Raw genomic sequence first — 23822 nt, 5'->3', positions numbered from 1 at the left:
TTTATTGCGCTGCCTATATGAGTCGAGATCTGTGAGGTCCCTTTTCGAGCTCGTACTTTTGAAGCAATAAGCACTACTCCATGCACGTGATTGGCTTTTCACTGAATTTTTTTCGTCTTTACAGCGTACATTTCCTTAAGTTGTCGCACGGTGATCAGCCAATGTCTAGCATCTGACCTCTAAATTTGGTGACGGCTTCTTGGCGCTCTGTCATGATATATTTAGGAAGGTTAGCGGCAGGCAGATGTTGGACACCACTTGATGAAGCAGTGTGCACAATGGAGTGCCCATTTTACACTAAAAGCTTACTGGGCATGATTAGATACAAGATTCCTTTGGCAGCGGCGGCAGCGGAAGGTTGCAGAAGACTCCCGTACTCCTGTTTACAGACTCATCTACGATCCTGTCCCGAACGAACCGTCAGCTTTTTGGGATAAGCTGCCATGGGTTAAACCAAGACTGGCTGGCAGAACAACGTCAGCACCACAACCAGCTGAAAGGAGCCTTGGAGAGGCGACACTTTCTTAGTCAGCGGCGGCAGCGAAAAGTTGCAGGAAACTCGTGCCGTACTCCTGTTTACAGGTTGGGAACAAATCTTTTTATCGCATATCCGTTTCTCTCTTGTAGCGCGGACGCTGCTGCCACTTAGTGTTTTGCTCTTCTGCGTTCTTGTTTAGTAAGTTGTACAATGACAGCAGACTTCGCTAAATTCTGTGAAAACATTAAAACAGAGTTATGGCAAGAACTAAGAGGCTTTCGTTGTGCTTTCGAGAGAGAAATGCGAAAAGAACTCGGAGTGATAAAGGTCAGTCTCGAAAGTTTCAACCCAGTTTTTTTCAGAAAATACGGGTTGAGAAAAAAAACAGAAAAAAAAAACATGATGGTTCGGGAATCGAAAACGTTCATCTTCGCGAAGAATGTGCAACCTTAAAAAACAAGCTGAGCCGAATGAAAGTCGGCTAGCGCTGCAAGAATACTCTCTAAACCACAACATAGAAATCCAGAACGTTCCGGAGTTGTCAAATGAAAATCGATCGGAAGCTGTGAAGAAAATTGATAAGCTGATTGACAAACCGACTGCTCCGTGCGATATCGACATATGTCATCGCGTAACGGCAGGCAATTCGTCGTCATGCCCGCTTGGCATGACACTTGCAAAGAAGAAAACTCGGGTGAAAATTTGTGTGGACAGATCTTCGCCTATGGAACCGTATAAACATAGATATAACACGTTTACAGAAACCTAAATGCCTTCGACTAATATTTTAGAGGTTGGAAAAGAACTTGGGTAAGTTTGTACCAACATAGTTGGGAAAGCCATGCTTGTGGTTAACCCAACTATTCTCTTGATGTTTCACGCAACGGGAGTGCTAGTACTTCGAAAACCACGAGCCATTAGCTCGTGGTTTTTGAAGTAACAGTACTCCTTTTTGTCTATACATTGAAAGTGCCATTGAAATAGGCTGCGTGCGAGCCATTAGCGCATGCCGCTTTTGAGCAGGTGTTCACGGTTCACATCCCCCAACTGCTTCGCCCTCTGCATTTTGCTTCTTCAGAAAACTCTGTTTGCTTCACTTTCTAACATGCGGATTTTTCGTCCCTCACGTGACTTCCCCTAAAGCCAGTGAATGTTCTCCGAGTTCCGCACGACATCGACCGTGGCTGGGCGCCTCGGCGCTATAGAGGAACTAAGCGAGATATAAAAAAAACGTGCGCGTACTAGAACTCTGGAAACGTGGTGAGGTACAATACATGTATTCAGAGTTCGACGAAACTCGGAAGGCGATCGGACAAAGAAGAAGAAGGCTATTTATATGGTTTGTCTGCCCTACTCAATCTGATTGCAGAGTGCCACCACACCGTAGCCGTCGATATTCAAGCACTGCTCCGCCGTTCCAAACCGAAGCATATGAGGTTCTTCTACTCTTGGATCATTCAGTGGCTCTAGGTTTACCGTGGCCAATTTCGGATGTCTGGTGCGCCAAGGGCAGGATGGCCGCCTCAATTTGAAGTGCGCTGAAAGTGTCTTTGCTATGTCACTGTGCAGAGAACCAGAGAAAACGAACCCAATTCTGGTAGACCGCTAACAGTAAGTTTATCTCTGCCATTCGACCACGCTGAGAGAGATCTGAACGCCAAGCTGAAGCCTCAGCTTCAGTCGATCTATGCGTCACTCAAGCTGAACAGCGAAGTCACCGCCACCAATGTTGCCATTCTGAACAGCCTGTTGGACAACATTTTTGTTCAGATGAAGCGGAAGGATCCTTTCTTCCATCTGCTTTTCAAGAGGTAAGGAAATTGCTCTTCTTTAGTGGGCTTTAGGTAGACTTATTTAATGGGAGCACAAACAGCACTTGCAAGCTGTTCCAGTTGAGGAGCATCGAATGCGAATATTGAGTAGGAAATGTCGCCTTTCTTTCATTCGATTTCACTTTGACATGCCAGCGTCTGCGACCCTCTTTGGATCTCTGATTCTGAACCGAAGGTACTTTAGAAAGCTTCTTCGTCGGCTGATAATCTCTCATCATCTGAACTTATATTTGAATAGTGTGAAAAAATCTTAACCTAAATAGCCGGCGCTCCGATTGCCACTATCGTCCGAACAGTTGACATGAGAAGCGACAATTCCGGGCGTATCAGGTGCGCCAATTATCTTGCTTTGAAACTATAAATAGCCACTTCAAAGCAAAACACCGTACAAGGGGTTCAAGTGGGATAACGCGTGCCAGCTCGGAGTGTGAAGCGAAAGCTTCCGCTGGGAACCTCCTGGGTTCAATTCCCCACCGCCCCCGCCCGTTTCGACCTGGATGAGTTTCGTACCGGCACGCGTTCATGTAATCACTAGTGCGTGATGCACGTTAAAAATCCCAGGTTACCGGTTGTACTCCACTGGCTAAATTTCTCATCTACAGCTAAGAGACCGATTACCCGTCGTGGCGTATCTCCATCAAGGCTGTATAAACATACAGAGCAAACCAATCTTTTTTTTTAACACCGTACACCTGTCGGGTTGCACATGGTATGGCGTTTGTGCGGAAAATTTCAAATATGAAATCACCGCCTCATGTACGGCGACAACTGTCAAAGGACTAAAATCAATTGGGAACCATTGATTGAGAGCACACAAACATTCGTAAGGACTCATATTTCTATGTGCTGCTTCCCAGGCTCGAATTCACCGGAAGCTACAATGACGGGCTGCGGATCAAAAAGGCAGACGAGTTTGACATTGACCTTGTGCTAAACCTACCTTTCCAGAGGGACGAATTCACCGTAAGTTTTGCAGCTGCACCGGTGACAACCATCGTTTATTATTAACTAATTTTGTACGTATATTGACGGTATCATCGGATTAAAGCAGCGGGGGTGAAGTCATTCGTGGTCATACGCAACTAAACAGACGGGTTTTTTTAATATATATATAAGAGGATAATCACTTACTAGCGTGTTTATTGAGTCAACATATTGACCATACGCCTGTCCTTTCAAAGTTTTTTTTTTATGTGTGCCGTTACGTGTTAGTGCAGGTTACCCTACCTACAGTAATATTTAACCCGTTGTCTCACATTATTGTACCAGTCTGCAGAAAGATACAACATGGCAGTTGACAAATCAAGTGTCGGCTTCACTAGACTCGGTTGTCTTATTTTGTGCGAGTCAGGTTGCTGTTGAATGACCAAGTCGCCCTTCTGAAAGGCTAATTCGAGATAGAAAAGGCACAAGAAAGAACCCAATTCAAGGGCGAGCTACGTGCTTTTAGAGCGCAGCTCTTAGGCGCCAGGTTCCTGGCGACGCGGTGTCGGCCTAACCGCGCTAAATTTAGCAGGAAAATTAAGTTCACTTGACCTCAACAGCAATTCAATTCACATTTAGCGGGGAATTGAATTGCTGTTGCGGTCACGTGGCATCAACTTTTCAGCTAAATTTGGCGGGGAAACTGTGGGAGGAGGGAAAGTCATGGAGGAGAAAGAGTGGCGTACCCTTCCCCTTACCCTCCCCCCTCCTCCTCAAGAGCTGCGCTCTAATTTCGGGTTACAGAGATTTGTAAACGTCCTTCAATTTAGAGCGCAGCCCTTAGGCGCCCGTTTCCGGCTTGAGCGGCGTCGGCGTCGGCGTCGCCGTCGTCGTAACCAAGGTCACCCCAAGGTCACGTGACCCCCACATGACCCCCCAAGGTCACCCCAAGGTCACGTAACCCCCAGGCCACGTGACCTCCCAAGGTCACGTGACCCCCGAAGTCACGTGACAACCCCCCCCCCCGAGGTCACGTTACCCCCTCCCCCCGAGGTCAGGTGACCCCCCGGAGCATATTAAAGAATGAGGGGTGGAGGAGGAGGAGGAGGAGTCTCCCCTCAGTACCTTCCTCCCCCTCCTCAAGAGCTGCACCGCAATTCGGCGTTACAGGGAGTTGTAAACGGCTTTCACTTTTTTTAACGGAAAGATTGCATACCGCAGGATACGTATGATGCCGCTAGTCCTTCACGAGCGCTTTGGTGATGATTATGATTGAGTCCCTTACAAAGCGAGAACGGCAGGGCATGTTGTTCGAATGCCCAACCTCCAGCACATGCTCCATGCCTTCCACAGTGCTTTGGCTGCGCGTGCACGCTCGAAGTGCACAATACGTTGAAGCATTGTAGAAGGTAGGAAGCAGGCACTGGAGACGAGACAGGCGAAGCTCATCCCTTCCTTTCTCACGTCGTCAGTGGCCGTTCCCTGCGAAACTACGTACCAGGTACGTCCTCTGAACGACGTCAATCGCACCTTCCAGGCGTCGGACGGATGTCCCGGCCACGTCGGCTACGAAGTCAGTCCGGCAGCCGTGGACAGGCTGCACCGGGAAGGGGACGAAAAGTGGGTTCCGCTCTTGCTGGATTGGATGGATGGCGAGAGGAGGCTCGTTCCAGACAGGGTCACGCGGTGGCTCGAATCGGTTCTCGGCTCTGTCCTCGGGACCTACGTCGTCTCCTCTGGGCCCTGCTCGGCCATTGAAAAGGTGAGGGCTGTCCGCGGTAGTTGTGGTTGGGCATTCGAATTTCACCAAGCGCGAGTCGGTTTTAGAGCGCAGCTCTTAGGGGCCCGTTCCCGGCTTGAGCGGCGTCGGCGTCGGCGTCGGCGTCGCCGTCGGCGTAACCGCAACCCTCGTAACCCTCGTGAGGGTTACGAGGGTTACGAGGGTTAATCTCATGAGGGTTACCCTCACGAGGATCACGAGGGTTACTTACCCTCGTAACCCTCACGAGGGTTAGTTACCCTCAAAAGGGTTACCTTCACGAGGGTTACCCTCACGAGGGTTACTTACCCTCGTAACCCTCACGAGGGTTACGAGGGTTAGTTACCCTCAAAAGGGTTACCTTCACGAGGGTTACCCTCACGAGGGTTACTTACCCTCGTAACCCTCACGAGGGTTACGAGGGTTAGTTACCCTCAAAAGGGTTACCTTCACGAGGGTTACCCTCACGAGGGTCACGAGGGTTATGAGAGTTACCCTCACGAGGGTCACGAGAGTTACCCTCACAAGGGTTACTAGGGTTACCCTCACGAGGGTCACGATGGGTACCCAGGTCACGTGATTGCGGAGGGGGGTCACGTGACCTGGGGATACCCCCCGAGGTCACGTGACCCCCCGTTGACGTCATAGCCACTGATGACGTCATCAGTGACGTCACTGATGACGTCACCGGCATCCGCATCGTCATCGTCATCATCACTGACGATTTCATCAGTGACGTCACTGATGACGTCACCGGCATCCGCATCGTCATCATCATCATCACTGATGGCGTCATCAGTGACGTCACTGATGACGTCATCGGCATCGTCACGTGGCCCCAGGTCACGTGACCCCCCCGACGTCACGTGACGCCCCGAGGTCACGTGACTCCCACAAGGTCACGTGACCCCCCGCCCCCCGAGGTCACTTGACCCACCCCCCAGTACCCTTCCCTCCTCTTCCTCAAGAGCTGCGCTCTAATTCGCCGTTACAGGGAGTTGTAAACGGCTTTCATTTTTTCTATGTGCGTTCTGTTTTGCTTCGGAGCTCGAAACTTGGTTTCAACGCACCCAATAGACCCTTTTTGCCTTTGCTAAATTCAGTGTAGCAACTTTGATCACTATCATCATCTCGGTGTATGCCAGCCCCTAATGGCGGACTCATTGAGACCGATGAAGAAAGAAGTTGAAGAAAGTACTACCAACCCTATTGAAAATTCTCATTTGTATGAGAAATTTCTGAGTCCAATAACACATATGAATCATACAAGATATATAAGAACATATAAGAACCGTATAAGAGAGAGAAGGGTTTATTAAGGAAGGACAGAGAGGTTAACCTGAACGTAGGTTTTGGTTGGCTACTCTGTACTGGGGAGAAGGGGGAGGGGGAAGAAAAGGTATGACGATGAGGAAGAAAGATGAGGTGAAGTTGTCAATGAGGGTGAGCAATGGTACAAATGTTCAAAATCTCACAGGCATTCTTAAGCACCCTACAAAGTGTCTGATAATTCCGTGTTCGTGAGGAACATTACCAAGGCCTTCGTGGCATTCATGAATTGGTCAGTTGTGTCCCAGGCACCAAGCACTTTTGATGAGCAGAAAGGCCGCGAGTCCAACGCCATTAATGTCTGTTCCAGCACTTGTCGATCCTCTTCGAATTTATCACATTCACACAGGATATGTTGAATTGTCCCTTCAACTTCGCAGCTTGGACATTTCGCGGAATCTCTCCTTTGAATCCGATAAAGGAACTGCGGTATATATGCCACACCAAGCCTTAGTCGGTGCAGGACCGCCTCTAGCTGTCTTGAAAGTCCAGATGGAACGCGGAATGCAAGTTGGGGATCAAGGGAGTATAGCCTGGGATGGTGGTAATGTGGATTCATCCAGTAGTTTTGTGAAATTGCTTTTGCCACGTCTTGAACCACAATTTTCGTGTCACACCTGGAGTAGGGTATGCAAATTTTCTTGCCGTTACTGGTTGATTTTGCTGCACTATCTGCTGCCTCATTGCCGGTGACACCACAATGACCTGGTATCCACTGAAGATTTATGTGATGACCCTGCTGGAGGGCCCCGTGGCAGGTGCAGAAGATTTGGTATGCCAGAAAGTCGTACGCATTATTTTTCATAGAAGACTGGATTATTTGTAGCGCTGGTCTTGAGTCACTGAAGATGGTCCAGTTCTGGGGTGCTTGACATATATGATGTACCTTACTGCTTCTCGTATGGCCGCTAACTCAGATGCCGTTGATGTCGTGTTGTGTCCTATTTCAAAACTGGAGGAATTACTGTGGGCGGGTATTACAATCCCAGCTCCAGCTCGTTCTTCAGAAGAGGATCCGTCGGTGTATACATGTGTCGTCGAGCCGTATGTTTCATTAATGACCCTTAATGCCAGTTGTTTCAGTACAGGCAGTGGAGTTGATGATTCTTATGAATGCCTTTGATGTACGGCACTACTTCTGAAGTCAAGAATGTCTATGGCAGTATGCTCTTAATAGATGGTCGATTGAAATTATTTAGAGTAGTATTGTGCTTTCTTATCGTTCTGGAGAAGCTGGACTTTGGTCTGTTTGTAGGTAACGTTGCTAAGTGATGGCGAGAATGTTGTGTAAGGTGCCTCAAGTGCAACCGCAGCGTCTCTTGTATCATGTATGCTTCAATTGGAAACCTGCGAGCCTCCGCAATTGTCCCGGGCGTGGAAGCAGAGTGGGGTAGCCCTAAACAGGTTCGTAGAGCTTGCGCCTAGACGCTTTGGAGGGCTCGTACATTGGTAATGCAGGTGTTGTTGATGACCGGTAAGGTGTATATAGTTCTCATATACTTCTTATATGGTTCTTATATGTTCTTATATATCTTGTATGATTCATATGTGTTTATTGGACGCAAGAAATTTCTCATACAAAGGATTTTTTTTACTAGGGAAGTGTAGGACATACGAGGCCTGTACATGCGAGATATCAGTACAACAAAAAGCACGAATTGAATAAAATGACTGCATAAGTGTTTATTTCGGGGTCTGGTCCCACCAATCTCTTGGCACAAGTTTGGTTTCCTCTGATGACATAAATTGAATCGAGGAGCTCATGGATCAGTTCTTGTGCTCGCATAATGGAAACCGAAACAAATCAAGAATGGATTATTCTCGCGTGCTACTGACGTGCGAAGGTGACGGTGCCCGATAACCTGCAGTTTTATGACCACCATCAGTATGTCGAAAGTTAAACTGCTTTCTAAACCCCCAGATGGCACAGAATTTCGAAAAGATTCTATTTAACGAAACTTTATCTCATCCCGAGACTTCGCACCTCACACGTCACTGCGTTCCTCTGAAAGGTCGTGTGACGCTCGCACGCCATTGGATTGCCTTCAACGGCTTGCAGCATTCGTTGCGGTCTGTCCTAAGATCAAACGTGGTACAGTGCAATCCATTTATGACCATACCACATTTAACAATATACCGCCGATAACGATCAGTTTCTAGTCCAGATACAACGATTATGACAATTAAAATTTCGGGTTTTCTCATTATCGTTACAAGTGGGTTTCATTGTATAGACGCTTTCAGCGCGCGCCAGATTGAGCCGCCATAGCCGACCTTCCCTTGTCTTACCGAGATGCCGAGGCACTCAAGCGGGCGTTGCGAGCCTCCACAAAGGCCTACGCCGGGGAGAAGGACACAGTAAAACTTACAATGGCAATAACCTGAAATTTTGGCTGAAGTTATGCATGGTTAAATTAAGTTCAATTTCCAGCTGGGACAGGCTCAAAGTTTTATTTCCCGAGAGGAAGGTGGTCTATTGAGCCGTTAAGGATTTTCCGTTTGTGAAAAAAAAAGAAGATGGAGGGAGAGGATTGTTTTTTACGTTTGTTTTTTCAGATACGCCTGAGGCAGCACGGCCCTGCCGTGACACTTTATATCAAACTCAAAGATGGCAACCAGATTGACGTGGACCTCGTGCCTGTGATAGAATTTCGCCACCCTAGTTGGCCCACAGGCGTTCAGAAGAAAGGCTGGATGGCTAATATGCTACCAGAGGTGAGCATTTGTGGAACATTTTGAGTTTAGTCCTGGATGCGTACAGCTTTGTCATTGCTCTCGACTGCCGCCCTTATAATAATAATAACATAATAATAATAATCAAAAAACAGACACGCGAGCTTGACATCGGAAAGGCGTCAAAACGGTCGAGCGACTCTTGTAGTAAACTTCTTTGGGGAGACAGGTGGTATTGATAATGCAAATGAATGTAAGGTGCAGGCGATCTGGTCTAAAGTGACGATGCTATGAATATTTACCAAGAGAAACGGGATGGGTGACCTCCGGGGCAGGGCGCCCTTAGGCCCGCTTCAGACAAGAAAACTTTCCCAGCAATTCCGGCGTAGCTGGCGAGCAGTTCCTCTAGCTATCCCTAGTACAAGACGAATTGCTAAGGTCGCGTCCGGCTCGAAACGGACGAGCAACTCAGACAACTCGGAGATGTTTGAACCAGCAGCAGGCGATTAAGGACACAATATTTTTACGTGACACCCCGTGCCGGCGATGATGACAATCAAAGAATTGGTTCTGGTTTGAAATTGATCGGTTTTGGGAATAAGCTCTTTCAGAAATATGAGTTAGGATTCTCAAGGCTCTTTAGAGGTATAAAAACACTTTTGTAGCTCATAACTATGTATTGCATTCTGCACTATTGTCCAGCTCGCTTGCACCTTTCCATTTAATTGCATATTAAATAATACCTTAAAAATGCAAGTCGTTCGCCCTGATTGGTGTTAGTCTAGTGGCAGTTGATAAAACCCGTTTGCTCTGCTGACGTCTAACTTCTGGTTAGCTCGGCTGGCAGACTGCTTCATTGGAAATGGAGAGGTCCCTGGTGCGATCCAGGAGCTGGCGGATTTCTTAGGTCGCGCGACAGTCACCTAGCTTTGTTTGGAGATTCGTGTTCGTCCTTTGTCCCTCTTGTTTTCTTCCTCGTGGGAATTACTTTCATCATACAGGTGGGAAGCAGCTGCATGTGTGACCAAAACATAAGTCACAGTTCATGCCCATACATAAGCTACCATTTTCAGAAGTCGCCGGTTTAAAAGTTTTGGTAGAAAGTGTGCGTGATCATGGCATGAGCAAGCTTGAGCTCATCTCTTGAGCGATGAAGCTATATATTGTTGGATCTCGTTGGCAGGAACCTAGATTCACTTCTAAAATAGTCCTTTCTGTGCACAATGTGGCTTATCTTTTGTTCCCAAGTTCGTTCAAAGATGCTGGTTTCTTACCCCTTTAATCTTGCCCTTTTTTATCTAGGAATCCTCAAAGCAAGTCCCCATAAGTTCACCCTTTCTAACAAAAGGCCACAGTTCTTTTGAAAATCGTGAATTTCACCCAAAATATTTTTACTTCGCCTTCACAATTTGACTACATCGCCATAGCAGTGGTCATGGGTGTTGGAGCGCCGCAAGCTACAAACTTCTTGATGTTCCTAGGTTTTGGATTTTTGGCTGCTGCAAAGCCCCTCTTGTACATATAACTCAATGAAAATCTGTGGGAAAATGCAATCCTAAAATATCTATTACATTCTGGCTTGGAATTCACTTCAATGTTCCTTTAACAACCAATCAATCGAATCTGGCTACATGCACAGGAAAACAAAAGTGGGAAAAGGGGACGCGTACACAACTAGCAGAGAGGTCATGCTTGCTTAGCCTCCTTGTCATTTTGATAAATCAATCTTCTTACCTGTAGGAGCCAACCTTCCCTGAGATTACGAGTCACACAGAATCACACAGAAATGACCAGGGGTATGGAAGATGACGTCATGACTAGAGATGATAAGAATATATGACACACGCCATGCAATTGGAACTGTGGAGCTTATCACTGGCTGAGACTGCAAGAGCCCAGCGACCAGATTACCTAACTCACTCTTGATTAGGTACGAAGTTGACTAACGTGGAAGTTTCGGGCTAGTTGGTATTTCATGACTAAAAATTAAAACAGCGCGAGGACACGGAGGAGAACAAGAAGGTAGATGAACAAGGCGCTTGTTCGTCTACAAGAACAATAAGGTAGACGAACAACGCGCCTTGTTCGCCTACCTTCTTGTTCTTGTCCGTGTCCTCGCGCTGTTTTAATTGTTAATCTTGATTAGGACTGACGGTTTGTTGTTTTCTCTTATTAAATTTTAGAGCGCAGCTCTTAGGCGCCCGTTCCCGGCTTGAGCGGCGTCGGCGTAACCGCGAGGTCCCGTGACCCCCCCCCCCCCCCCCCAAGGCCACCCCAAGGCCACGGGACCCCACCAAGGTCACGTGACCCCTAAGTTCACGTGACCCCCAGCGACCCTCCAAGGTCATGTAACCCCAAGGTCACGTGAACCCCAAGGTCACGGCTCCCTAAGTCACGTGACCCCCTCCCCGAGGTCACGTAACCCCCCTCCCCCCGGTCACGTGACACCCCTCCCCCGAGGTCACGTGACCCCTCCCCCCGAAGTAAGGTGAACCCCCGGAGCATATTCAAGAATGAGGGGACGAGGTGGAGAAGGAGGAGGAGGAGGAGGGGTCTACTCTCCCCTTAGTACCCTTCCCTCCTCCTCCTCAAGAGCTGCGCTCCAATTCGGCGTTGCAGGGAGTTGTAAACGGCTTTCCTTTTTTTTTATCTAGAGTTCCTTGTTATTGCAGTGTTTACTTTTCTATCTTCTTTCGTACTGAAGGACTGCAACTGGTTCCTGATTCCCAAGCCTCCCATGTCCATGCCCAAGTCCCACCTATGGCGGCTGCACTTCCCGAATATGGAAAAGAGGCTCATCGAAGACAAGGGTTGTGTGAAGCCCATCATTCGATTACTCAAGGTACCGTGAACATTCCGAGATGTACATGAGAGGACCTCCGTAGACGAAAACGTAGCTGCCGTGGTTTTGGCAAGGGGACGCTGCCCCCTCTATTGAAAGGCGTTGCCATCTGTTTGGTGTGTATTAGCACTATAAGGGGAATCAGCACCATTTGAGTAAAGAAATATCCCTATAAAAATGAAAGGCTAAATAAACCTAGATTGTGTTTTGTTTCCTTTTTTTTTTCGGGGGGGGGGGGGGGGGGGGTTCATGGACAAAAAACATTCTTTTTTTTTTCTTTTTTTCTTTTTACACTTTAGATTATAGTTTGCCTAAAGAATGAAGTCGGCGATCAATCGCTATGTCGCTGTGGTGAACTCGAGACAGTCTGTTGTCTCGAGTCGGCTTTTTTAAAATTACGCCTGTATTTGGGAACCCTTCGCGGATCTTTCTGGGTCGTGTTGGTCCGACAGCACATTCTCACGTGGCGTCGCACGGTGTCGCAAGACATCACAGTGCCATGCGACCTTTTGGTGTCACGTGGCACAAAGGTGTCACATGATATGGTGTGACATGTCATCGGGGTGTCTGTACCGCACGACACGATGTCACAATTTTCCCGTCAAATTTGGCGGGGAATAGCGCCATCTCCCATTCTTCGCGTTCGACTGCACGTCTAAGCGAGCCAATTTTCAATTGTCAGATGGCAGTGCCAGACTGGCGAACGAAAGTGTGACTGCCGAATTTTTCTCCAGGCCATGAGGGACTCGTACGGCTGGAATCTCTCGTCGTATTCCCTCAAGACGTTTGTCATGAGCCAGGTCCTGGAAAATGACGACGCGCAATATTGGCACCGTGACAACCAAGGGATGCTTTTCGTCAGGGTGAGCGGGCTGTTTCTTTGTACTTCCCCCGAGCGGCTGGTGTAGGCGCGCACAAACGTGCACGGCAACACTGGGTGCATTTCGTTTGGTTCCCTTCCGAATGTTCGACCTCCAGGACGGGCCCTCTGCTTTCCGTCGTGCTTTGGCTGCGCAAGCACGCGTGAGGCTCGCGAAATGCCGAAGCACAGTTGAAGACAGAAAACTTCCGCTGGAGAGAGAAAAAAAAAGTTTATTTACACCGGTGTTGCGGAATGGAAACCTCCCCATTTTATTCCAACTCCATTCCAGAGAGTTTCATTCCTCTAATCCCCAAACGTAAGGAAAACGGCCAGCCACTGACAGCCACCGTGCGTTACTGGAAAAAAAGGATCATAAAGCTGTTAACGTTATAGAACGCGGAGACGAGTGAAAAAGCGTACGAATGCTTCCTCAAAGCGCTATTTCTACAAAGCCGGAGGGTTGTCGCACAAAGCACTTTGGGGCACTTCGTGTCACTGCAAACATCGATCACGCGATCTAGCGCAAAAGGCTTGTGAATTGCAACAAACGCCAAACATAAAAAAAACTCTTTTTTTGCGAGCGTTAGTTATACTTTACAGATACATATTTAGCGTTTTGTTTGTCTGATAAGGCCTTAAAAATGTCTGTAGTTTGTCCAGGGCTTCGAATACTTGCACAACAGTACCGCTCGTTCGTTCTTAGAATCGACGCCGCGTATATATGCCGAGAAACTGAGGAAGATGAGAGTAGAGCGTGACTTTAGAACGCCAAGTTCTGATTGAAATGATAAGTGATTAAACCTAAAGCTAGCTGCCTGTGTCTTCACTACACTCGTGGAATGCATCAGAACGCGGAATGCCGGCGTCTGGCTTTTAGCTTTCGCATTCAGACGCGTTCGACGACTGCAGTGAAGACGAGGGCAGCTACAGCTCTTGGTCTACCCACTAATCTCTCCAATCAGTGCTCGGTGTTCAGACGTCCCCCCGCGCTCTCGTCTTCTCCTCTCCCTCAGTCTCAGGGCGCAGACCTTTCCCAAATCTCCATGCACTGCAGCAAGAACAGACAACCGCTGACAAAGTGCAATCGCTACACAGCGCCAGCACAGGAGACTGTAGCACCCTATTATGAAGCGCGCCTGAAAACGTGAACGTTTACGTTTGCTGCACGGTGCTTGCTATTTCCTAACATATTTCGTCCAATTCTTTATGTGTGTTCCATGCAAACACTAGAATACCGGATGGGTTAAAAAAAGCGGGGAGTCGAAGCGGTCATTAGTCTGGTTCGGTTTGCGTTCCAGTTCAGTAGCTTTGCATTTTGTTCCGGTTCCGTTCTGGTTCAGTGATGCTTTTCAAATAATGGTTCGGTTACCGGTTCCACCCAGCGCGAACCAATTCAAACCGGTTCAAGAAACAAAAAACGTAAACTTTCAGTCAGTGAGAAGAAAAGGTGAATTCAACACCGCGTCATCTGCATTAAAAAAAAAATAGTTCATCAGAAGATCTGCTGCAGAAACGAGGGAAGGAAAACAAATGTGCGCTTAATTTAGTTTTGTGGTCTGTACCTTTTAATAGAAATGCCGTTATATGAAAATTACGTCAATGTACAGGCACTTGGAAACCCTATTAAAGTACAGTACTCGCATGTGAAGTCAATCATCCAGCACGCACTGTGACACCGTGAGCCGTGACGGTAGCATGCACCGTACTCGCAAACTACCCTGAAAAACAAATTAGTCGTATAGTTGTTTAAACAACATGAGTTTCGTCCGTCACACTATGGCGACATTGTTACCCACTGTAGACGAGAAATTTAGCCAACGCAGTACGATTGCTGAATGTAGGTCTTTTAACGGGTATCACGCAGTCGATACACTACCGCCCGCCGGGACTGTTTGTCCAGGTTTAAACGGCAAGCTATACCCACACCGTACGCCCGAACGACTTGCTCGAACGACTGAGTTGAAGAGCAGAAAGACAGCGAGGTCCGGTCGAGAGACTGTGAAAACAAAAAAGCACATAAATGACAACAGGCGGCTTGTTGTTGCTGGAAACGCACACACAAAAACTTTCTTCAAGCAGCGTCCAGAGCTTTGGGCGGCGTCCCGCAGTAATGCGACGGCGTCCCGCAGTAATGCGGCGAAACCGCAGTAATGCGGTTTCGCCGCATGGCGCCTGCAGATTTGGCACAGCAGGCCAAACGCGCTCACAGCCGTCAATATTTTGTTTTTATTTTTATGTTGAAGCTCGCTTTCTTCTTCCTTGAAGAATATTGCTTAGCAGAAAGTTGTGCACACCCGCGCAGTCCCAAATAAGGGCACTTTAGCCTCTCGTCAGTCAGATGTACTGTTTCATTTAACGATGTGCTGCGATGGACGCTACGAGCTACACTAGCCAATCAACACTTTCTAGTCTCGTGACTTGGCGATCCCCACGTCGATCCTCCCAACTAGTAGGACACGAGACACCCTCCGAGCTATTATTGGCTCTGGTGACTTGTAGCATCCTTTGCGGTCCGTCCTAAAACGAAGCATAGAAGTGTACGCCACCACATATACTAGCCCATTCGAGTTCGTGATGTACATAGAAATGAAATATGCTTATTTTGTTTCATTATTACTGAGCTGTTCCCATTTCATTAATGCCGTTTGTTTGGTCAAACTAAGCCGCTGATGCCACCGTCAGGAATATTGAATTGACTTCGCGTCGCCACCCGCAAGAAGGCGCGGATCACACTTTATTAAGCCAAACCGTTTCCAATGAACCGGTAACTGCCACATGAGATTACGGTTCCGTTCTATTTATGGTTTAATATCAAATGTTCGATTTCATTTGCAGTTTTGTTCTGGTTCAGCTAAAAGTAACGGTTTTTCTCCGGTTGTTGGTTCGACTCCTTCGTTAAAGCGACATGAGAATCGCGCGACTACAACAGGCGCTTTGTCGCGTCTCGCGGCACCAGGAACGACATATTGACCGTCTACAACTATTCAGTTTTGTTTGCACTACTGAGGGCGCTGCCATTTTCATCCTCGAATTATCATTAAACCGGTGAGACAATGAAGCCGTCGGTCACCTCCAATGCGATAATGCTGTTTCAAGAGCCATTTACTATGCGCTACCAAACTGTGCCATCAGCCGAGCCTATTCAATTTCTATTCAATCCCGGGTAAAATGCATCTAATTGCATTCCCATTCCATTCCCCCCAGTGCTGCCCCCACTTCATTCGTTTCCGTGGTCGCGAAAGTGCGGAATCATACCGGAATCATTCCAACTCTGGAGTGGCAATCCCGCAGCACTGATTTACACTGCCCATGTCCGGGCAGTAAGGATTTGAATGTGAGATCCCTCAGGGCTGTATCCGGGGAGTGTCGATGGTCCCAGCTGGAGCCTGGTGGGATGTTGCACAGGCCCGGGAATACCTCACGTGGAGACGTGGAGTCGCGCTGGGTGGGTGTAACTGAATTGGACCATCTGCCGTTCTCAACATGTCAGTCATTATAGTCTGCATTGACTTAGGGGGCAGTCTGTAATAAAATGCATGCTGGAAGAGACTAAAACGGAGTCAAAAGTTAGTAGGATTAACAGCTAGGTGAAAGTAATGTTACAAGTAGTGTAAAAACATACTCGGGAGCTATAACATGCAGTCTCCTATACCCGTTAAGAATTGTACCGAGGAGTGGATGAGTTATATGGGTTGGTTCAGCAAGCCCCAGCTGCCGTAAACTTTAAAAAAAGACACGGAACAATTTTGTTTTGTTTTGTTTTACTTTTGCCAAACGCAGGTTGAAACGAATCCTTGACATTCATAAGTGGGGTTCAACGTTTTAAAAGTACCATAGAGATTAACCTGAAAAAGCAACCGCCAGGTTGATTTTGTCAAAATAGGGACGAAGGCGAAAAAGTTCAAAATGTCCTTGATTAAGTAAAAACACAAGCTTCATGCAGGAAAAAAACACATCATTTCTTACGCATTGAAATGCGCTTCTCTCGACGCACTACGGCACTCGCCCAAAGAGCCGAAGAAAAAAACTAGAGACATTCGATCCCCTCGGCTCGCACCTGGGAGAGGAGACCGTGGGATCTGCTTGAATTCTGGACTCTTGTTTCTTTGTCCCGCCCAAGGTCCTGGATTGCCTGGGACACGCCCTGGCACAACTGGGGCCCGCCATTTCGTTCATCTTCCACCCGGAAGTGGACCTCACCGAGACGGTCACGAGAAAGACCAGGGATAACATCAGTGGCCAAATCAAAGGCATCGTGCGCAAGCTGTGGCTCTTCCCTGACCAGTGCTACGAGCTCGTCTTGAAGAACGAGCCGAAGGGCCGGCCTTCGTCAGACATTGTCGTGGGAGACGTCGTGAGGAACAACATATTACATGTTGCGTCGAACCATGCCTCACAACATTGTTCGACCCAACTGTTGATGTCTGCTAGTGACGTAGAAACTGACCTAGGCCCTGATAAGCTTAATGAAATACTAGTAGCTGTGAAGGAATCTGAGGAATCAAACAAGCAGTATATAAAAAAAAACAATAGACAAACTAAAGGAAACAAATGCAGGCATAAGGAATATCAACAGCCGAGTTGCAAAACTTGAATCTATCATTGAGGTTGCAAAACTAAAAGAAGACCCTCTTGGGGTGAATGCAGCGATTCGCGAGGTGAAAACTCAAGTAAACATTATATCTCGTCGAATACGTAAGAGCGTAGGAATACGTAATAGGCGTAAGAGCACGCTTATTCGGTTATTCTTGTCAAATGAACCGAATAAGCGAACGCAACGCAGTAACATTGTACAGTCAAACGTTATAAGGAACGTCTCTACTACGAAAACGCCCATTTAACGTGTGTTCATTATATGTTTTTTTAATTAAAACAGAACAAAGGACGAGGGACTAGATTAAGAAAGGCAGACACAGCGCAGACTCACAACCACATTTTATTAATATAAACGTTCCATTTTTAATGACTGTTTTCCCTGATCATACTGCATGTGTTAGTTAGGTGTCCAAATTGCCCGAGGCAAAAATGTTGGAGCTTATGGATCTCACATTGTTGCAAACATGTGACTCCACGAACCAATCATGTAAGATTGCAAAGCCTTTTGTGCGGATTTGAAGTTTTTTTTCTAGATGGGTTAGTTGTTTGAGGCTGCAGCTACAGTGCCTTAAGCTGTCAACATCTCTCTCAGGACCATGCCAAAGCCTCAAGAGAAATAGCAACTGTATGATTCTCAGACACTAAGTTGCTGTGTCGAGAATATGGCAACATCTGTCTTCCCTGTCGAAGGTCCACTTGGCCAGCGCAGCAATGACTACTCACTCATTAATGATCAGAGTAATACCTCTCCTTATACAACGACCGAATACCTTGAAACCAGTGGAAGAGAGGTGGATATTTGAATGTGCATTTACTTTTTTTGTTACAACCTGTTGTGTTTCCCGCACTTGCAAGGTCTCTCACTGAAGCCCCAAAAGACAGCTCTGAATAAGCTTAAAAAAAAAGAGGTACAACTTATGACTACGACGCAAACTTTCTTCAAGTATCATTGCCATGCCGCAGCGTTGTTCTTAGCATATGCATTCATATCCCCGTTCTATAACTGCTATAGCAAGGAAATGACAGCTCATCTAAGGCCAGGTGACAATTGTTATCCTCGGAATGCATCTACACATATTGCTCAATTTTGTGTCATGGTGTTTTTTGTTTTTTTCTACAGTGTTACATAGGGAAACGAAATTTTTGTTCAGTGATTCTCATTCTGTGCCATCTTCAGTTGTCCATATCCACATGTACAAACGGTTTAAAAGGGAATAAAGAGCGTGAGAGCTTTCAATTGTCATCTCCTTGTTGCACTGTGGCCCGCCATGCTGAACGGGTGATAAACGGCCACTGTCTTGGCTGCAGGGAAAGAGTTCACAGTGTCGCTAACCACACACAAACTTACCGAACGCCGTTCCAGCTAAAGCCAACCTGTTCGTTGCTTGTCCTGTTGATGTTTGCTAAAAGGTTAGAGCGTGGATTGCATCCGGGCCCGCCTTGCCCACCGTGAAAAGGGAAAACCAGACGCTGTCGGACCACAATTGCTTGGGCAGGAAGCACTTTGGATTGACTTCACGGAGACTTGTGGTCATCAAATTTATTTGTTTTGTTCCAGCATGAACGCGGGAAAAAGTGGCAAGTTGTACGAACCACCTGCGGACTACGTTCAGTGCGTCTTCAACTTCAAACGGCCGCCTGATAGTTGGAACTGTCGTCTGCTCTTTTAAACGGTTCTGCTCGTCGTCTGCTCATCCAGATAACAGCCGCCTGTTGACCAAACGTTGGCCGGGTAATTGCTATGAGAAGTACAGACCTCGAAAGACTGTTAAGTTTGAAGGTTGGTTGGGGTAAGCAGGCACGGTGTAAACATTACATACAAGATGTTTATCATAGTTTCCAGTGGCCACCCGACTTGTTAGGACTGATTCACTTGGTCCGATTCTGCAGGCGATTTTCAGTATCGACTGGGCACGTAAGTCCGCGCTCCTTTACTCCTGCTCTGACGCTCTGAGCTTCATACTCCGAGTGCAGCAACTAAGCGGCGCATGGCGTAGAGGAGCGCTACACACCGAAATAATGGACGAACAGAAGGACCTCCTTCCGACCGCACGGGTATGACGAACCCGGCATCTCGTGGACGCGGGTGCGAGAAGCCGAAATTATTTGGGAGACATATTAATTAGGCCCCCGCGTGGAGCGGCAAAGTCTAAAGCAAAAAAGACGGCGACTTCAACAAGTTTCTAGCAACGTTTTAGTAGACCTGAAATTTTTGAAGACTAGCTTCGAGCACATATGTGGAATGTTACTTTGTGCCCATCTATTTATTGACCATATATAATGTTCAGATTTAAAGTAAAGACAACATTCTTGAACCCGCTTCTCGACGCAGAAAACTCTAGAACCTCTCAGATATTTCGTGCCTCCGTCTTGCAGTGCCAGACAGAAGCCGTCTATACACCGATACCGGCGCACCGTCGTTCAATAGATTGCATGTCAATTCGTTTTCAAGCGAGATGCGCGAACAAACCTTTCCCGGAATGCTAACTGATGCTTCGGCTTTCTTATCTAACAGCCCCTTCTCCTGGCAAATAGCGAGCGTTCGGCGCGCGTTTGCCGAGCGGATTCTCGTTGTCTTCGCGAGATATGAGCAATCTCTCCGTGTGCCCCATGGAGATCGTCGAGAGGTCCGGAGTAGTTCTCCGGGCAGCTTTTTTCGGGAGGAGGACAATCTGTCTGTCTATGCTAGATCGCAAACTCAACGATGAAGTTAACTCAATCGGTCGCTGATTGGCTGCCCTTTTGATCACGTGGTGTGACGTTGGGATTGAGTTTTTCCCTACGGATTTCGATGGAGTTCGAGCTATGCTGTTGAAATAATAAAGTTAGCGGTGACGTCAAAATGTTGTCACGATTCAGTTTGGCGATTGAGATAACTTTGTACTAGTCAGGCAGGCGAAATTCTGCTCCGTGGGACCAGCTTCGAATCAACGAACGGAAGATGGACTCGCATTCTTGGAGCGACCAACCGACCCGGGCCAGACGGTCGGCCGTTAGAAATGGTTGCTGATCGAACTTGACTAGCCGATCCACGCCTCAGCCGATTGATCTTTCCGACGACCGGTGACAACTGTCACTGCTTAGCTGCAGAAATAACACGCGACACGGGCTGGGCGAAATTATCCGTACCACTGAGCCCATGTCAGAGAAGACAACCGTGTTCGCAACCGTAACCATTCGGCCGCCTCGAAACGACTGAGCACGCACAGGGATTGCCATCGGTGGAGCCGAGGTTGCTGGTACCTCTTTATTAAACACAAAAAGGTAACAAACCATCATTTCACAGTCGTTGTCTAATCTGTTCATGCTTTATTCCACGCAAAAACCCCGGCGGCGACCAGTGTAAAAAAGTAAACAATCAGGGGCGACAAAATGAACAGGCCTAACCTTGCGTCTGCCTCCTTCGGACTGTCCGTCGTTCTTTTTCTCGTTCTTCCTCTCAGGATAACAGAGGTCAGCGCTTGCAATTTGACACGCTCCAGTCCCGGCTCTGCATTCGTTATCTACGCGAGATAGAAGCGTTCGAGCCGCCACAATCCCGCGTAAACAACCGACGGATCCCAACAAATCCAACTTGACGTCTCGGCCTTTACCGCCAATACGGCGAACTTGCGAACCTTGTTTCTTTCGCCTTTCCAATTCTTTTCCAGAAAAAGCAAGAGCCAAAGCCCCACCGACCGCTGCCGGAGCGCTGCTGAAGCACTCCCGTATATCCGCGATCCCACCGCTGCCACCAGCTGTTGGGGTTGGCCGAGCGGGGCTCCAGGATACGGCAAGAAAGACGACTCCGGAAGCAGAGCAGACGGACTTTTTAACCGCAAGCAGGCTCGCCGAGAGACGAACTCCGAAGTACAAAACCGGCGGCGGCGCGACCGACTTTTATCACCTGCTGCCAAGACCAACAAAAGAAAAAAATGCCATGCCGAAGATACCGTTTTCGGCGCGGCAGCTATCAACAGTTGTGCGCCTGTGTGCGCTTCGCCAATGTGTGAAAAAGGGGACACATGAGATATGAAAACGACCGTTTTCGTCGGTTTAGTTTGGGTTCGGTGCTGTGTGCGTCTCAAACGCTCTCGTGACAACGTTCTAGAGGTTTGCGAAATTATTCGCACTCCCAGAGGTGTTGTGAAATCACCATCTCAACTAGCAACAGCCGGGTCTTCGCGAACAACAACGAGGTGCCGAGAAGCGGCGGTATGACTCCGAGCGCGATTGGTTTGGTCTTGGCGGTTTGAGTTCAGGGTGGAGAATCTGTGTGCCGGAATGTTACTGCCACAGCTGACGAGGGGCGTTAACGCGAGTTAACTCCCCTCATCAAGTGAGGTGGCACAGATGGTGGTGTGTCACACGTCGCAAATCTGCGGCTGCTCGGCCACGACGTGGACCCCGGGCGAATCACGACGTGGAAGAGGGACCCGGACCTGGTGCTGCTCGTCCCCGCCGCGTTTTCTTGCGATGGCCACCCTGGCCGCGGACTTGGCTGGAACCCGGGCTTAAACCAGGCTGCTGCTGCTGGTCTCCGCTCGTCCAACCCCCTCGGCACACACGTGCGAGGTGCCCGGTTGTCCCGCACGTGAAACATTGTGCTTGGGCGAACTGGCACTGTGAAAGGGAGTGCGCACCACCGCAGCGGCTGCACGCACCGCTCCTTGCCTCCATCTTGTTCACCGCCGCTTCCGTGCCTTCGTCGACGGCGAGCCGGCCGCACGCGCAATCTCGCTGGCGTCCTCTGCTGCGGCTTCCATCGCCTGCGCTGCCTTTATCGCGCCGTCCAGCGAGGGGTCGGGGAGCTCCAGGAGTTGCGTCTGCATGGCGGGGTTGTTGATGCCGCAGTCGAAACGGTCCCGGAGTAGCGAATACAACTGGTCGCCGAAGGCGCAGGTGTTCGCTAACCCTCGTAGCGCAGCGACGAACTGCTCGAGGGTCCCCCCGTCCCGGCGGTTCCGGTTTTCGAAGCGGAACCGCTCCATAAGCGTGGACGGAGCCGGGCTAAAGTACGAGCGTAGTGCGAGTGCGAGCGCAGCTCACCCAGCGTTTTCACGTGCGGTGTGGCCGGCTTGAGGAGGTCGAGCAGGAGACTGAAGACGCGGGTTCCGCAGCTGGCCAAGAAGATGTTCCGCTGCTTCGCCTCGGGTGTGTCGTTTGCCCGGAAAAAACACGTGGATTTGTTCTTCGTAGACTGGCTAGGCGAACCCATCTCCCTCGAACGGCTCGAGCCTCCCGTACAGCGGCATGGCGACAGGAGCGGGGGGCGGTGTTCGGACTCTCTCGGCGGCGTGGGCCGAACCGTGCACGTTGTTCGCTTCCAGTGCCACGGTTCCTCGTCGCCAGTGTCACGATCCGTCTCGAACGTGGACGAAGGGTGCCGAAGTACCATCCGAGAAGAGTCGACTCTCAGCCTGGTTGTAAGGGTCAACCAGAGGAGTGCAACTTCCTATACCGCCCATGGAACGCAAATTGGAAAACCCTAGGAGGCCGCAGCGCCATTTGAATCCCCTGGTATCTGGTGGCTGTACTAAAATCAACAAGGCGGCACAGCGAAACCAAAACCGAAACTGCACGGCAGCGCCATTGTGTTTGGATGGATGGGCGGTAGCTTGCGCCACCTAGAGTTAAAAGTATATATATTGTAGCTTTTTTTTTTTTTTTTGCCCGGGATGCGCGTTGCTTTGCTAGGCTTCTGCTGCTTTGCGGCTGGTTTTCGCATTTCAATGCTGGTTAATGTGCGTTGAAACGCACAGAAGCCAGCACTGAAAAGCGAGACCAGCAGCAAAGCAGCAGAAACCTAGCAAAGCAACGAAAGTGACACATACACAAAAAATATGCAATGCTTGTCCTTTTGCGTTCATTTTTATTCAACAGACAGTAGAAAATAGAGACGAAATTTCTCACTGTTTTGCACACGAGAAACAAAGGAAGGAACAACAAAACAAGATAAAACGTTAAGGTTACGCGCGACGAAGGTGATGATATGTGTCCTTGCAAATTTGATTATATAAGTAAGCCTATAAGTAAAGACCGACGACGGTGTCTTAATTGCAACTAAAGGAAACTAAGCAATGAGTACCAAGAAAAACAGCTCAGCTCTTTGGTATTGAGTCTTCATCGAGATCCTGCCCATTCGTTTTTAATATTATCACTTAAATGTAGGAGTGAGTCACTGCTAAACGAAACGGGAAACCAGAGCGGATCGCTCTATCGCTCATCCTTAGTTAATCGAAAAATATTTAGGCTCATATTTTCACTCCTCGCGAACAGACGCGTGAATCGCTGACAACAGTGCCAAATAAACAGCTCACAGCAAAAAGTTTGCCATCTTTTAAAGTGAGCATATGTGCTCGATCTTGATATGAAAAAGTCTACACAGAAGTCTCCAGTAATTTGACAATGACATATTTTTTGCGGCGAGTGAAGAGCAATCCTGAACAATGATAGGATTTGCTTTTGTGATTGGAAACCATCGTAGCTATTGCCAAAATCAAACAATACTCACTACCACTGCGACAGTTAGGTTTTGTTGCAAACAT

General features: G+C 48.3%; 1 pseudogene; it reads left to right on the top strand.

The window, feature by feature from the left end:
- Positions 1-1247: 1247 nt before the first annotated feature.
- LOC120843645 lies at positions 1248-18513 on the top strand (annotated as a pseudogene).
- Positions 18514-23822: the final 5309 nt, after the last annotated feature.

This window comes from Ixodes scapularis, unplaced genomic scaffold, assembly GCF_016920785.2.
Source record: "Ixodes scapularis isolate PalLabHiFi unplaced genomic scaffold, ASM1692078v2 PGA_scaffold8__174_contigs__length_109621045, whole genome shotgun sequence".
Lineage (NCBI taxonomy): Eukaryota > Metazoa > Arthropoda > Arachnida > Ixodida > Ixodidae > Ixodes > Ixodes scapularis.
The sequence above is the reverse complement of the archived record's forward strand: the minus strand, read 5'-3'. Positions and strand labels throughout refer to the sequence as shown.